A 16,752-nucleotide genomic window follows, 5' to 3' on the forward strand; every position below is an offset into this window, starting at 1 on the left:
AAGGCAGCCAGCCTATGAAAGCAAGAGCAATCATATGCTGAGTGTTATCATGGTCTGTGATAATGTGGAGCTTTCAGAACCCAAGGTATATCTTTGTGTCAAACAGCATTGCACAGTGCAGATATCCTTTGTATATATTAGTTCATTAAAAGGTGTAGTAAAAGACTATCCATACATACAAAGGACATGAGAAGGTATGATTCTTCTGTTTCCTGAGCCTGGAGGGAAGGGATATTACAATTTTCTGTACCAATATTTAGTGGTGATAGCTCATAGTTCCTTATAGATAGCTCCTTTGTCATTCCACTCTTCCTTCAGTTAACTGAGCTACAGTCCCCAAGTGAAAAGTCTTTTATAGATAATGATGTCTTACTGATTTATCTGTCCTATGTATTGGTCAGACAAGCATCTCCTGAAACAATAAATGTGATTTTCTAATTAATGATAGTATCAAAACTTAGTCACAAGGACACCTACTGAAAGTTGCATAAGCATCTTAGTTCTTACACTTTGTTACTACTGAATGTAACTACTACATTTGTGCTCCTCAAATTTCCTCTTTAAACTAGATACTTTGTATTGATTTATTAACTCAGGATACATTTTACAACAACTCTGTAGAAAACTGATCATAAAACTGTTTGGTACCGTGTAGGCATAAAACATGAGTTTGATAGGCAGTACAGAGAATCATAGAATCATAGAATAGTTAGGGTTGGAAAGGACCTTAAGATCATCAAGTTCCAACCCCCCTGCCATGGGCAGGGACACCTCACTCTAAACCATATCACCCAAGGCCTCGTCCAACCTGGCCTTGAACACTGCCAGGGATGGAGCATTCACAACCTCCTTGGGCAGCCCATTCCAGTGCCTCACCACCCTAACAGGAAAGGATTTCCTCCTTATATCCAATCTAAACTTCCCCTTTAAGTTTTAACCCATTACCCCTTGTCCTATCACTACAGTCCCTAATGAAGAGTCCATCCCCAGCATCCCTATAGGCATATTCATCAACTGGAAAAGTGGGACCAAAGACACTTTCACTGTCTACCTTGGGAAAGTCTGTAGAGACAGTATGAGCATCTGAGTGACAACAGTTTTCCATGTTAGCTTAGTGACCACTAAGACTGGAATACAAAGATGGTTCAGCTACCTTGGCCTGAACAGGGTCACTTTCTTGTACAAAATAATGTGGCTACCAATATAGATCACATATGGTGAGCTGGAGCATAGGAGTGGAAGGAAGTGTGGCTGCCTGCACAAGTGTCCTAGAAGTACGTTAAACTCAGTATAGTCTATTATCCTTTATTATCCTTTAAGACTCCTACTCACAAATAGGCAGAGGTGAGCAATCTTATGCTATAAACAAAACACAACCATACAAATAAAGTATTAATAAAATATTTTAAACCTTCTATTGCATAATTGATTATAAGTGTGAAATCTTTGTACTTGCATTGTTTATTATGAGTTCTTTAAACATAACTGCAGTTTGGTTTTTTTTTCTAAATTTCCTTTACCCCTCTATTATTTTATCTCTTTCCTATTAGAATATCTGATTTTCATTTTGTAGGTGCTCACATACTATCAAACTTTTTTTCTGTCCTGAACACTTTCAGTATATCTATTTCTCTGCCTTTTATAGAACTATTTCCTCTAATATCAACAGCTTTTCTATATTTCTTTTTGACTGCAGTTCAGTTGTTGAAATTTCCAGTGTATCTTCTAGAATATACTGATAAATTTAACTTCTTTTTTTTTTTTTTTTTTTTTTTAAATATGAAGGGATCCTAGCTTATCACAAATTGCCATAAATTCAGAAGTACAATGTGCTGTAGGCAAGTCGAAAGTATCCAGTATGTACTCTTCTTTCATTTTTCTGATCATCCCTATTTAGTTCTGTTAGCACTTTCTCAGAACAGAAAGTAGTCCTGTTAGAAATGATTGGATCATTTGTTTTACCCTCAACCAAGTGACATTCATTCACCCATTAACAGTCCCTTTTTTCCTATCAAGATGTCACCAAGAAATAACTTTTTTCGACTTAAAAAGAAAAATAACCCCACACTAAAAACCACATGATAATGGGAAATCAACAACTGCAATGAATTATTTCATAATGTAAAACATTAATTTTTGATAACATCAGAACTTTTTTAAAAAGTATGCAAGAAAGAACACTGAAAAAATTGGCAGGTAAGTAAATGAGCACAATCTTTTCCTTGGGGAAAACATGCACTTTCTCAGGTGATAGCTCTACACCAGAGAGTCTAATACTGACCGATAGTTTCTACATAGTTACAATTGCAATCACTTTTCTATTTTGAGCTGTATTTTTACTCCATTCATTTAAGAGACCTTTTTTTTCAGAAAGTAAAGTTAGCTATCTAGACATAGTAGAGCCACTTCATCTTAACTCTTTGGAAGGAAATGGAACAAATCTTTTATTTCACTTCAAAAAAGTTAAAAACAACTTTCATAAAAATCGGAAGAGGGTAGTGTGTCTTAGGGTTCTTTAGGCAAAAGAAGAGCTACTGTTGAAGTTTGTTGAAGTGTGGAACAGGGGTAATTTTCTATTCAGTTCACACTGATCCTTCTCTGAGAGAAAATCAACTCCTTGTCCAATGCTGTCACAGGTCATGGTATAGGGGTTGTTTTTCTTAGTATCATTAATGGTAATATAATTTAGGTTTTTAGCTTATCAAAAGGACATAACTTGCTATTGAACCAGGCTGAACTTGCTGACACCAACTCTTACTGAAAGCAGGGTCACTGGCTTTGGGCTCTAGGCTTGCTTTTAGAATAGAAGGGGTAGTCCAGTCTAGTCTGATTCTCGTGCTTGCTTGTCTTTCTCCAAGGGAAGTTATTGTGTGCATTGCAATTTTTCATTTTTCTTTTTCTCTTAGCTTTTTTTTTTTTTTTTTTTTTTCTTTACAAATCACACATACACCTGTAAGGTCACTCTACAATGATTCTGGGGAAATAAACTGCAAGAATATGGATGTTGCAATTGGATCTGAAGGTGACAAACATGGGATCATTCCTGGGAATCACAGTCTTTGTCTAGAGGTGGTTGTTGAAGCAACTCCTCCATCTCCTGCACACAGGATTCTAAAAAATAATAAATAAATAATCACAGTGTCAGACAGGGACATTTTGCCAAAATGATTCTGTTATCTTTTAGGCACACTGAGCAGTTCAAGTACCTTGAAGACACGAAATCAAGCACAGGAAGTAAGGCTTGTTTGCCTGAAGATATGTATCATTGACCAGCTAGATTTTTATAAAAAGAATGGGAGGGAAGAGTTAGGCGTCTCAGAAGAGAATACCACAATTCATAATAAACAAATATTTAAGACCACAAACCCTTCCATGCAGCACTATATACAGAGGGTTAAAAAATCAGAGGAGTCAATACTCTTTATATGGACTTTGAAGACAAACTAGTCTGTGTTTTTAGGGGTAAGTCACATGGCATGTTTATAGAGGGTATAATGCATGCACTTACAGACCCATTGAACATGAACCTCAGTCTATCATAAAGGAAAGTCTACAGCTATCTGTAAAAAAGGAAAATAAATAATGTTTCATGTGCTTTTTGTAAGAGATAAAGGAGCTGAATGAAGGAAATCTGGTACCAGCTGGTAGGCCCTTGGAGACCAGAGACTGGGCTGTTGTCTGAAGGTGGTAATTTTCCAAATTATTTAAAAAAACATTTGTCTTTCCATGAGGCTTTCTGATAAAAGTGACTATGTTCTCCTATAGAATACATACATATTCATAATAGATTAGAATATGTATGTATTATCTTGTTGATAATTTTGTTGAACACTTCTAAGTCACTTCCACTGGCTTTGGTTTTCCCTGAGTAAGGCTTAATTATTTTCCAGAGACAAATATGACTAATCTACATTCTAAAAATTTACTGAATACAACATATTTGACAACAATTGTGCTATTTGCATGTAATATAATGTGAGGGGAAAAAAATCCTGGAGAAAGAATAAAGCAGTAGTTAAGATGGTAGCTTGAGCCTGGAGGCATGTAGCATCTAATTCCATATACTGTGGCTTCATTATGTTTGAGACCTACTACAGAGAATGCAGAACCAGTAAACAGCATATATAGAGGTATCCAAGTATATCTGTTTAAAACTTTCTGTCAATAAGGAAAGTTTGGTTTTGGAGTAACTAGGGAAATACAGACTGCCAAAACAATATTCTGAGTACACAGTTCAGTGGCATCACAAGGAGTCCTAAGAACTGATTACTGTTCCTTCCCCTTTTCTCTTTCCTGTCCTGCACTTAAACTTTTCATCATTATCCTGTTAATGGATTAATTCTATTTTTGATACTCATGGTATTTCTTTTATACATATATATCTTTCCTGAAGGCAAGAATGCACACTTCTTAGAATTTTGTAGTAGTGTTTGTATATGAGACACATACACTAAGATGTAAGTTATCCTGTTGACTTTAAAACGTCAGTGTGATCAACTAGTCTTTTCCAAAATTATGAATCATGACAGATAAATAAAATTTCTTAAAATAATGAAGTACAACTATATGTGACATATCTATCTATATAAATAAAATATTTGGTTTTGCTATTTATTTCCTTTTTGTTTTTAATCCCTTGTGTCTCATATAATTTGCTTTAAAAATATGTTAAGACATTTTATTCATCAGATAATATTTGGAAACTCTTTTTCCAAAGAAAAAATAAAAAAAAAGCAAAAGATACCTCACATGATCTGAGGACTCTAAAAGCGATGGAATTTAAGAATAATGCCATACTACCTGACACGCACAGAAAAATTCCACATAGGAATGTCAACTGGACATTATTTTTTCTGTTTTCCCACATTTTGAGTACCAAACAATTTCCTACTCCAGGCTTTTTAGATCTAGCCATTCTTACCCCTTTTGCAGTCTGGAGGTAGCTTCAGATTTTTGCCTTAGGCATATTACCTGCTTAAATCTACATTTCTATTAGACTATACTCCCTTGAAATGCTTTTCTGCTTCTGTGGTACTCTTGTGGGAAATATTCTACGATTCTATTAGTTTATGTATTTTATTCTTTTGCACTTTGCTTCTAGTTTTCTGTACCAGGTTTTGCGGACCTTAACTGTATTTACCCATGGTCACAGCTTGGCTTTCATTGGTTTGTGAGACAGTTCTGCTCCCTCTGTGGTGTATCTTACACAGCATGTAAGTTCGCTAATACTAGGGACAGAAAATATTTCTCAAAATACATGTGGCAAAAGAGTCTACATATGTCTGGTTAACAAACACTGGTAAGAATAAGATAACTGTGTAAGAATAATACTTGCTACTTTTACTTTGAAACTGTATTAATTCCCCCAAAATTGTAATGAAATTACTTAGTGCTTTTCCACCCCCCCCCCCCCCCGCATTATACCGGAAGGTTGCCTTTCTTACTAAACTGGTGACATTTCCAGTAGCTGCTGAGTGTCACACTTCTTGTTGCCTGCATGTGCTGCCTGCCTTGTCTGGGCATCTTGCTACAAAAGGGAAACTGGCAGCATCTGATCTCAAAGTCTCTTTTAACAGAGGCAGAATGGAGGGGCATAGCTATGACTACCTGACAACTCAACAGTAATATTTTCCTGGAAGTGCTTTTTCCAGCTTAATATAAGTCAGTCATGCATAGGAATCAACCCCATAAGCATGACTCCCCCAAACCGGGAAGCATAATATTCAGAGGTGCCTTAAACTTTGTATTTTACATAAACATTAATCTGCCTGTGACCTTAGAGTACACCACTTACAGTTTGGCTGGGTGGCAGGATCTGTATTCAAGAGAAAAGAACAATTCTGCAGAGGAACTGAAAACAGTTTTGAAAGTCTTATTCACTGCAGATGGGATTGTTAAATTCGTTATATGGGAATGAGTAATTTTTAGATAAGTGTATTAGGTTTCCCAAGTGATTTGCATGTATAATCAAATGAAAAGACCTCTGAAATATTGAAACTCTAGACGGGAAAAGTGAAATTCTATTAAGAAAGAAAGAACCTCTGCATTTATAGCGCATTCAGAGAACATATCAGAGTATAAATTTAATGCAATACAGCAATGCTCATCTTACTTTAAAGGTAATTATATAGAAAAAGGAGCATTTAAAATGTATAAGTAGAGGCTTTTTTTGCACTCATACAGCATATAATTAACAAAGTTCTTTATACCTATTCATACAAGAAAGTAATAAACCACTTGTAAATAATGGCAATCTCATATTCTTTACAGCTAAATGTCAATAATCTGAATGTCTATTTTATGCTCAGTTATAAAACTACATTTTTGACATATTAAGTAGAAGCAGGTATTACTAGTGTGGCATTTCAATTTTCTAGAGATTTAGAAGTATTCATATAAAAAGGATGCAAAATGAAGAAGTGTAGCTATAGAAAATTGGAATGCTTGTAAATTAAATCAATACGGTGCCTGCAAAACACAAAGCGATAACAGAAAAAGTGAAGTTGCAGAACATTTCACAGCAAAATTAAAAGGTGTAGGTGTTGAGACCTTCCAACACTAAACTGTAGGTGCAGAACAAAAGAACAAGAGAGCTACAAAGTACCAAAACATGTGGTATGGTACAGATCAATTAATAATGATTTGCTTTGCAGCAATTACTTATCCTCACAAGATTAATTTGAAAAACAAATCCAGGTTTCTCCAACACTCATGTGTTACATGTTCTGTTGGGAGTGAACACTTCTCAGAAAAAGGGGGAAATAGGCAGAGATTAAGGAAAATATAAATAAAAAGAATATAAAGGAAGAGTATAGATAAATGATTTTGGATTTCTTTTATTTTTCTTCCTCCCCTCAGGCTTTGAGAGTTTCTATTGCACAGCAGACCCCTGTCAAGGCATATGCTCTCTTGAACAGCGAGTGCAGAATGCTTCCAATATACTCATCTTTGTTTGACCTTGCCCTTGAGCGTGTGGGTACCTCAATAGGGATGTGTTGCTGGCTATAAGAAAAGAATTACCAGGTGCTAGGTCCTACCTTAGCAACAGAGACTGGGCTAGACTGGAAATTTCAGGCCTGGAATAAACTCAGATGAAATTAGTAAGGATTAGTTTGTTTTTTTTTCTCTCTGATCTGACTGTGTATGCTTAAATCGTGGTGTTTAGGAACATCTAAGATTTCTTTCATGCTTACTGCTGCCCATTAAAAGACACACACTTTACCAGTTTATAGTAAAAAGTAAGAAAAAATCAATACTTCCCTGAAATTAAATTTCAGTTGCCATTGCTACAATTCAGAGACTGCACCATAAGAGCTACAGTTTATGTTGCACCTAACCGTACATTATCAGACTGGTTATTTTTTCAAAAATGGGCCAAATATGCAAATTCTTATTAGAATGATTCAAAATCTTAAAAAACCCCTTCATTTTATATTAAAAATAGAAGTGTGTTGCCTGCACAAAGTAAATGCTTAATGTCAAAGAATATATTATCATAGATAAAGTTTTCCAAATGACTTGTTTCCTTGTTAGAACCACCAAAATGTGTTCCTCATATTTTTAGCTAAAAGGTAATTATTTCAGAACAATCTTCTATATTCTATTTAAGATATTGTAATAATAGAAACAAGATATTGTATAGATGTATATATACACCTAAATTTATCTTTCTGCACATATATACATACACACATGCATGCAAGGTACATTAAACCAAATTGGTTGAGATAGCTAAACAAATATTTTTGCTATTCAGTTTTATTTTATGATGAAAGAAAACACCATTGGTTCTTATAGCAACATACAGAACTGATTGATATCAGTCGAGCAGTTGATGTCATCTACCTGGATTTGTGTAAAGCATTCGACACTGTCCCACACGACATCCTTGTCTCTAAATTGGAGAGACATCAATTTGATGAATGGACCACTCGGGGGATAAAGAACTGGCCGGAGGGCCGCACACAAAGAGTTGTGGTCAATGGCTCAATGTCCAGCTGGAGACCAGTAACAAGTGGTGTCCCTCAGGGACTGGTGTTGGGACCGGTCTTGTTTAACATCTTCGTTGCTGACATGGACAGTGGGATTGAGTGTGCCCTCAGCAAGTTTGCCGATGACACCAAGCTGTGTGGTTCGGTTGATACGCTGGAGGGAAGGAATGCCATCCTGAGGGACCTTGACACGCTTGTGAGGTGGGCTGATGCCAACCTCATGAAGTTTAACCATGCCAAGTGGAAGGTCCTACACCTGGGTCGGAGCAATCCCAGACACAGCTACAGGCTGGGCAGAGAAGAGATTCAGAGCAGTCCTGTGGAGAAGGACTTGGTGGTGCTGGTCAATGAGAAAATGAACATGAGGTGGCAGTGTGTGCTTGCAGCCCAGAAAGCCAACCATATCCTGGGCTGCATCAAAAGGAGTGTGACCAGCAGGTCGAAGGAGGTGACCCTGCCCCTTTATTCTGCTCTCGTGAGACCTCACTTGGAGTATTGTGTGCAGTTCTGGTGTCCTCAACATCAAAAGGACATGGATCTGCTGGAACAAGTCCAGAGGAGGGTCACGGGAATGATCAGGGGACTGGAGCACCTCTCATATGAAGATCGGCTGAGACAGTTGGGACTGTTCAGCCTGGAGAAGGCTGCATGGAGACCTCATAGCAGCCTTCCAGTATCTGAAGGGGGCATATAAGGATGCTGGGGAGGGACTCTTCATTAGGGACTGTAGTGATAGGACAAGGGATAATGGGTTAAAACTTAAACAGGGGAAGTTTAGATTGGATATAAGGAGGAAATTCTTTCCTGTTAGGGTGGTGAGGCACTGGAATAGGTTGCCCAAGGAGGTTGTGAATGCTCCATCCCTGGCAGTGTTCAAGGCCAGGTTGGACGAGGCCTTGGGTGATATGGTTTAGAGCGAGGTGTCCCTGCCCATGGCAGGGGGATTGGAACTTGATGATCTTAAGGTCCTTTCCAACCCTAACTATTCTATGATTCTATGATTTGCAGTCACTTTTGAAAGGCAAAGAGCAAATTCCATTTACTGTTGCAGATTTTTGCAAGATCTGAACTAGACCTAGATCTGATCAGAATGCCTCTTCAAAGTAGTCCTTTCTCTTTCTTGGCTATGGAGGAAGTCTAGCTTAAATGAAGCTATGTTCAAACTGGAGATGAACACTGTGAGATGTCCCAAGGTCTTAGTTTTTCATTTACTCAGTTTAGTGCTCTGTTTCCTTCCTGCTTGCATGCTCAATTTCATTTTCTAGGCAAACCCAAGAGCAAGGAGAACAGTGGTGAAGCCCTGGGGACTTCCTGCAGCACAGAGTGCTGGTGCAACAATGTCTGACAGTTTAGGCACATACAAATTCCTCTTAGGAACCTCACTTAGAGTCAGAAAATTAGACGGAATCAATTTATTGTTTAGGTTTTTTTTTTTTTAACACAGAAATTAAAGTAATATTTGTTTTTATGTTTGGTTTATAGTGGGGTTATTCCATTTTTTTTCTGTATACACCTCAAGAGGATCTTTTACATGTATGATATCCATCCTGAGAGAAGTCACTCACCCCTCTGCCTGTGTGTAGTTCAAGTTCATAATATTGCTTCTTCAGATTACCCTATGTGTCATTGCCTGTGCTGAGAAGGGTGGAAAGTGAGCAGTCAGGCAGCAACAGTGGACTGGCAAGAAATTTAAGGAAACATTTCATTGAGGTTTTTGAAACTTAAAATTCTGTATCAATATGGAATCAGCACTAGAAAATCCTTCCCTGTGGCAAAATCTGCTGGTACATCTGACTCCTTCTTTTGCTTCATTTCCATGCTGGAATGAAGAAAACTGAAACAAATGAACAAATTTCATTTTGATGCCAAAGTAGCATGACTGCAATGTGGGGATGATCTGAAAAAGCAGAAATCTGGTCTACAGTGAGGAGATTCAGACTTCTCCAGCACTCAGCTTGATCAGACTTCTGAACTGAATTTCCCCTGTGCTTGCTAGTGATGAGAAACTAGATGATAACAAGTGAGGGCACTGAAGGTGCAATTGCTACAAGAATACAAAACCCACTCAAGTTAAATAAGTTTTTGAATAATGTCTGAAATTATAGGTTAAAGAATATTTTTATGATGAAGTTGTTCCTATTTTTTGGTCTCATCTATGATTTTTTTATTTTTATTAATGTTATAAAACATTTTTGGAATTGTAATAATTAGTGATCATACAACAAAAGTGAACACATACTTCAAAAACATCGCTACTACTTTCTGAATTCAAATGTGATGGCATGATATGGGATTATTGAACTGGTAACCCAATGATCATTCCCTTTTTTCTTTCTTCCATTACAAATAGTAATTTATTCATAGGATGGGAATCTTTGTCTGCGTTTTGAACTCAAACCTTGACACTGTGAAGCAAGACGCTATGTTGATATTCATGATTTGGGAATTGAAAGCTGTTTGCTTTTTCAATCTCCCAAAATTTGAATTTAATATTTTATTAAATGTATCATAGTCCTTCCTTGGTTTGTAGAGTGAACAAACATGAAAGAAAAATGACAATTTTAAGTCCAAAGGCAGGAAATGTATGTGCAGAAGTAGAATAGGGGAAAAAGTCCCAGCTATTTAAATCATAGAAAATTCATCAGACATTTCTCTGCTATAAAAGAAACATAACTCTACTTACATTAAGGCTAATTCCCTAGCGCAACTCCATAAATCTTGTTCTTTTCACTTTACTTGGATGTAAAACTATTTAAGAGTGTATCTTACCACTTCAATGTTGTGCAGTATGACACTGTTTCTACAGAAATCACCATTTCAGTAACTTGTTCCAGGAGAAATCCGATGAGCTAAACATCTCGAGTTACTCATTTTTACCCCTTCACCACTATGACAAGCGTTTCTTGAACTTTGCTTGAAAGTTCTCTCTCATCCTTGCAGGGCACCTGGAAGCTTATCAAATCCAGGCTATTTTGAGCTCAGAGTGGGTGGAAGGTAGTAAAATGAGGATTGGATTCTCATATTTGATGGATTATTATGATGATAAGGAAGACTGAGCTAATGAAGGCATCACTGCTGGCCTGAGCACATGTGAAAAGGCAAGTGCAGTTTTATCAATTAAAGTATTAGCAATAGCAGCATAGAAGTAACAGTGCTATATATGGAAAGAGACTTGATTAAACAGGAAAAGGACAGCAGCAAGATCAAAGAGGGAGTAAATGCTAGACAATAAAGGATAAAATAAAGTACTAGAGTGTATGTATCAATAAAAAAACTGGACATTGGCTTTTAGCATCAATAAATATACGGAATAAAGTGAAATCTGAGAAAGGAATGGTAAAATCAGTGATTAGAAGATGAAGTCAGACAAATTCAGTTCAGAAAGGAGAAGATATATTTAACAGGATGATTCATGCAAATTGTTGCAGAGAGTCGTCTAATTACAAAAGTAATTACCTCAATGCAAATGTGCCTTTACTGGGCTGTAAGGTACGAAAGAACACATCAAGTGACCTATTGGTCGTTTTTGACCTTAAAGTCTACCCATGTTACAAAATCTTATAAACATCTTTGCTGTTCTTTTTAAGGAAAGTTCATGGGAGGTCATTAAAGCATGGAATGGATTCTTATTTAAGTTATTTTTCCAAGAGTTACACGAATGAAAAAGTTCTACCCACAGATATGATAGTTCATCTTCAGGCCTCGGAACTGGTGCTCTGCCAAGATCAAAAGAACAGGCACTACTGCTTGCAGCAAACTCAGGGAGGCATTTATAGTTTTGCTTACCTTTATGTGAAGAACAGGAGAAAGACATACCATATAAAGTACAATAAATTAATAGAGATGTTGCTTTAATACTCATAATACTAATGCATGTAATTAAATTAACTGAACCTATTAAGGAAATCAGTCAGAAGTTTGATCAGTCAGAAGTGCGAGCAGAAAATATGCCGCAACAGGAGATATACAAGAGTTTTTGGAAGAATGGTGGATAAGACAGTAATTCCAAAAAGGATACCTACTTATTTTTTGAAAAATAACAGGCTTATTTTTACAAGAACTGAAATGAAGGATTAAGTCTAGTATAAAAGTTCATATCTTAAAAAGAAGAAGGTTTGAAGCAGGCAGTGTTTTTTTGGGGGAAGGGATGCTGTTGTAGAGGCACGCCAAGAAAGAAGGAAACTGTCTTTCCTTAACAGTTGTAGGCAGAATTTGTACCAGAGCCATGATACTAAGGCTGAATCACTAGAGGATGTGTTTAAAACAGCTTGGTCTATTCAAGTTTTAGAAGAGCTGATGAACCGCAGTTTTGGTAGGGAAAAAAAAAAGGAAAAAAAAGAAGAAAAGCAAAACTATAGCAAGGCAGGGGCAAGAGGCCCATATGCTGACTTTCTGAGTAGCCATTTATGTGATAGTAAAGGTAAGAAGCTTTTGCCACTTTTTTTTTTTTTTTTTTTTTTTTGCTACTCTTTCATTACATGTGCATGTGGAAAGAAGGCAGGATGGTATTAAACTGACATCCTGCCCCAACTGCCAGAATGTCTTGTTATGGCTTCGAAGTCTAAATTCACACAGCAGAAGGCACTGTCTGCTTTACTCACTTGCACACTAGTAAGGGCTCTCATACAGCCTGTGGGAAACCTGGGCTCAAATCCCTCTTCTGCTGTTGGAAGACTAGAAAATATAAGTCTTTTTCATTTCGCTGGTAAGAAGAAACTCAATTGCCAGACTGTAGGGTATTTTGAAATTGAGAACTTCTCAGTCTCTTCTGTTAGTTCTTTTTCATTTCACATGTCATACTTAAATGTTCTTCGAGTTAGAACAAAAATAGCTATCTAGTGCATTGAACACCTGCCTAGATGATGGAGAACCTGAGTTTTTTTGGTCCTGTTTGGCTTAATGATAGACACAAACAGGGTCTGTGTCAACTTACTCTTACTCCTGTGAGTGCAAGCCATGATGCTGCTCTCACTAGGGCTGTTGCTCAAGGCAGCACCACTGATGCTCCCGGGGGAGGAACTTGTTGATGCCACACAGTAGATTGCTTGATGGGGCTTGAACTGCAGCTGGCCAGCAGTTTACAGTTGCTGGTAAAGTTTCTTTTGCCCATGTGAATCATACTTTGGAATTTGGTTTGCAGGTGCCAGCTTTGCTCACTAGTTTCCCAGCTCCTGCATGTCTGTATTGTCTTTTTCCAGTCTACATAATCTTTATATCTGACTGGACTTTTTTTGGTGTTAAATTCCATTGTCCTTTGATCCTGCCTATGTTATTCTGTCTTCCGCAGAATGACCTGGCTTTGTTTCTGTGATTGCTATTTGCAGTGCAAGCCTCCAGGAACCCAGCAGGCTCTAAAATTCCTGTTGCTATTTTTTGATATACAAATCCCACATGTTGATGGAAAGATACAGGGGTAATTGCAAAGACAATATCTCCAAGATATTGAGTTCTGTTTCACATGTTTTTCTTTGAAGTAGTTATCAATTCCTAGGAGGTAAAAAATTTTGTTATGAAAATTTTGAACAGACTATACCATCCTAATAAACTATTCCTGTTTCATCTTTCTTCTTATGCAAATATCAAATTGCAGATCTTTGTCAGAAATGAGTTATCTCAGCAGGGTGCAGAACAATAATTATTCATGCCAGGACTGCGGTGATAGACGTTACTCATAACGACTCAAATTAATCATAAGGCATATGATAGATGATGAGTACATCAAATTCTGTGGTGTGGAAGCATAAGGACTGTGGATATTGTTAAACATGTCTTTGATCCAAAATCAGAGGTGCTTTTTTTTTTTTGAGAAAGTTCAAATCATCTGGTTATTTTATTTAGTCATTAATGTGGATCCACACAACAAATAAAAGCTATCAAAGGCACTTCATTTGCCACTGGCAACTTTAAAATCTCAGAAAAAATAGGCTATAAATGCTATTGCTTCACCACAGAATATTGTCAGTGAAACATGCCAGGAATGCCAACATAACATTTTTTTATGCTTAAATGTCTTATGGTTTTACAGGTGGTGTCCCAAGTCAAAGAGAAACTAAAAGACCCCAAACCAAAACAAACCACATTTTAGGATTATTTTGATTAGGTAGAAGAAGGATTAGACTTTTCCACTTCTAGGGATTTTGTTTCCTTAATCACATGCTGTTAGCTGCTAATGTAGGGTCATATTGATGCCTAGATTTATCTGTCCTTACTGAGGCACTAAGTCTCCACATGGCCTCCATAGATTTTTGCATTTGCCACAGGATGGAGCATAAAGGCTTTTCACTTAGAACTTCTTTCTTTTTCATGTCCTCTGCACACATGCGGAGGGTGTGAAAGTAATCTTGGCTCTCACCCCTCAACATGGCAGAGAGCTCAGCTGAGCTGGCAGGGCTGGTAAATAGTCTATACTATAGAGCATTTGCAGGTTGCTTTCTTTCTGGAGCAAGTAGGCAGCTGAACCTGAGAAAGGGGTTGGAACTCTCTGAGTCACAATTTCTTCCCCAGCTTGCTCTGGAGGTGCTGTAACTACTTGCTGTCCCAGACACGGGCAATTGAACACAGGCTCAATTTGGCCCTCAATAAAGAAGAAATCATGAGTCTGAGAAAAATTGTTCCATTTCACGAACCAATTTTCTCATGAGAAGACATAGCACATCTACAGAATTTCTGCAAACAGCATAGAAGACAGATGTATATTATCTGTGATGAGAGGAAATGGCTGAATTGCTTATTGGGAAAAAATTAGTTTCCTTGATGACTCATTATTTCAAAAATTGCCTGTCAAGTTAATAATCAGACTTTATTATTATTATCGTTTATTATTTCCATTGAAGTAGCACTCAGGGGCTGCAGTCAAACCTGGGGGTCTCACTGTGCTAAGGACCATGTACAAATAAAATCTGATAGTCTCTGCCCCAAGAAGCTTACTGTTTTGAGATTGCAAAAATGTGGGCATATTTGTTATTTCAAGTCTTTTGGAAAGTATTTTAAAATCCCTGATAGTGGTGCTGAACAATAAAGAGCTTTCTGTAAATAAACTGGTGAGAGATTTTGATTTATTTTCTAAAGGATTTTTTTTATAATAGAAGAAATATCTTGAAATGGTAAAACCATTCAGAATAATCTAAATTTATGTTTGTCCTTAGCAGACAGCAGCATAAGAATAACTCATGATGAACTTTGAGAAGTCTGGACAACTAGAAGAATTACTGATCATTGTGTATTTGATTAGTTCCAAATCTTCAAGAGATGCTTAAATTAATAAGTTCTAAAATAGCCAAGTTAACAAACATGCATGGTCAGTAGAAATATACATTAAATGAAGCCATTCAGTACTGGAACCAGTAAAAAAAATTTATTTACCAAGTATTAAATCTAGGAAACAAAAAGAATGTAAGTTCTTAAAAAGCTGATATTTTAATAGATGCTGAATAATAAGCAAATCATTAGGTACTGTGTCATGATGCTTTACAGCTTTGCCTGTATTTTTAGTAGTAACTATATCTCTATAACTCCCACCTCCATATCTTGTCCATTATTTTTTCTTACTTAATTTGGCAACTGTAATTGACGATAATTTCAGAGTCACAGTATCTTCTTAAAGTAATTCATATCACATTCATCTAACACTATGAGCTGCCCACTCCCTGTATTTCAATGGAGGGAACATTTTGTTAGGAATATATTCACTACTTAGTTTAGTGTGCTCAAAAATTATCTTGGTAGTCTATAAAAATAACAGTACACCAATTTCAAAACACTCTATTGGCAGAAGTGGAACCACACTTATTTGCTTCAGGCCTGAATTTGACACAGTCTTTTCATATTAGGCTAATTTATATGTATTTGATGTTGGATTGTTTATTTCTCAAAAATGTAAATTTCAAAATCACAGAGGCAGAAGCTGTTCTGTATTTTTTTCCTGGAATATGGAAATGTGAGGTTCTTAAAGCAAAGGTTAGGAGTTGCTTTTACATCTACTTTATATGCTGGTATAGTACACTACCAAAACTTCTGAGGATTTCTTCAGTGCAAATGAAAAAAAACTTCAAAAACTGGTGAATTAGACTTCTCTAATTTCTTTTCAATTGGTTTCTCTTAGTGAAGTGTAACTTTTTTGCAAAATTAACTGCCCTGTCCCATAAAATTCATTGCAATAGAATGCAGCGTGCATCATGAACCTGCCTAAAGTAATGCAACAGATTTCAAGTAAAAATAAGTATGGAACCTCACAACTTTTTAATCATTTCATCCTAGCACTTAAATTCCTGAACACTGTCTTCAGTGTATCTTCTTTTATAAACAGAGCAATGAAAATGCTCATGAATCTGTTAAGAAACTGAGAATTAGTTCTGACCCATAGTGTTGCTCCAGTGTGGTGTTGCTCCATTGTGTATTAGCTGAACATTTTGTTGTGTGTTAAAACATCAAGGTATAGTTAGTGGCGTTATTCCTTGATGTCTGAGGGGCAACCATATACTTTTTATATACTTTTTACAAAATTATTTTCCAAGAGTTTTTCCAGTAAAAAGATCCCTCCTCCCAAGTACTGCTCTCTTTCTATCTGTATTTCTCAATTAGTTTTGAAGAATGTCATTGTGTATCCTGAGTTGGGAAGTGAAGTAAACAGGTAATATTCAGAATCACTGGGTGATGTAGCCTGATTATGAATGTTTACCTTGTGATTCTGCTATTGAGGCGAATCAAAGCAGTGGGAAGGACACACGGAAAAAAAATCCGAAATGAACCCTCAGAAGTTTAT

The 16,752-nt window shown here is 36.7% G+C and overlaps 1 long non-coding RNA gene across 1 annotated transcript in view; it reads left to right on the top strand.

Annotated features, from left to right (window-relative positions):
- The first annotated feature begins 2,943 nt into the window (after positions 1-2,943).
- The window catches only part of LOC133219914 (uncharacterized), a 53,683-nt gene continuing 39,874 nt past the window's right edge, over positions 2,944-16,752 (top strand). The window contains exon 1 of the long non-coding RNA XR_009727570.1: positions 2,944-3,069. This is a non-coding gene — a long non-coding RNA (uncharacterized LOC133219914). The remainder of the gene's footprint in view (positions 3,070-16,752) is intronic.

This window comes from Neopsephotus bourkii, unplaced genomic scaffold, assembly GCF_033783945.1.
Source record: "Neopsephotus bourkii isolate Nb327-2 ecotype Australia unplaced genomic scaffold, CSIRO-AGI_Nbou_v1 NB_1388, whole genome shotgun sequence".
Lineage (NCBI taxonomy): Eukaryota > Metazoa > Chordata > Aves > Psittaciformes > Psittacidae > Neopsephotus > Neopsephotus bourkii.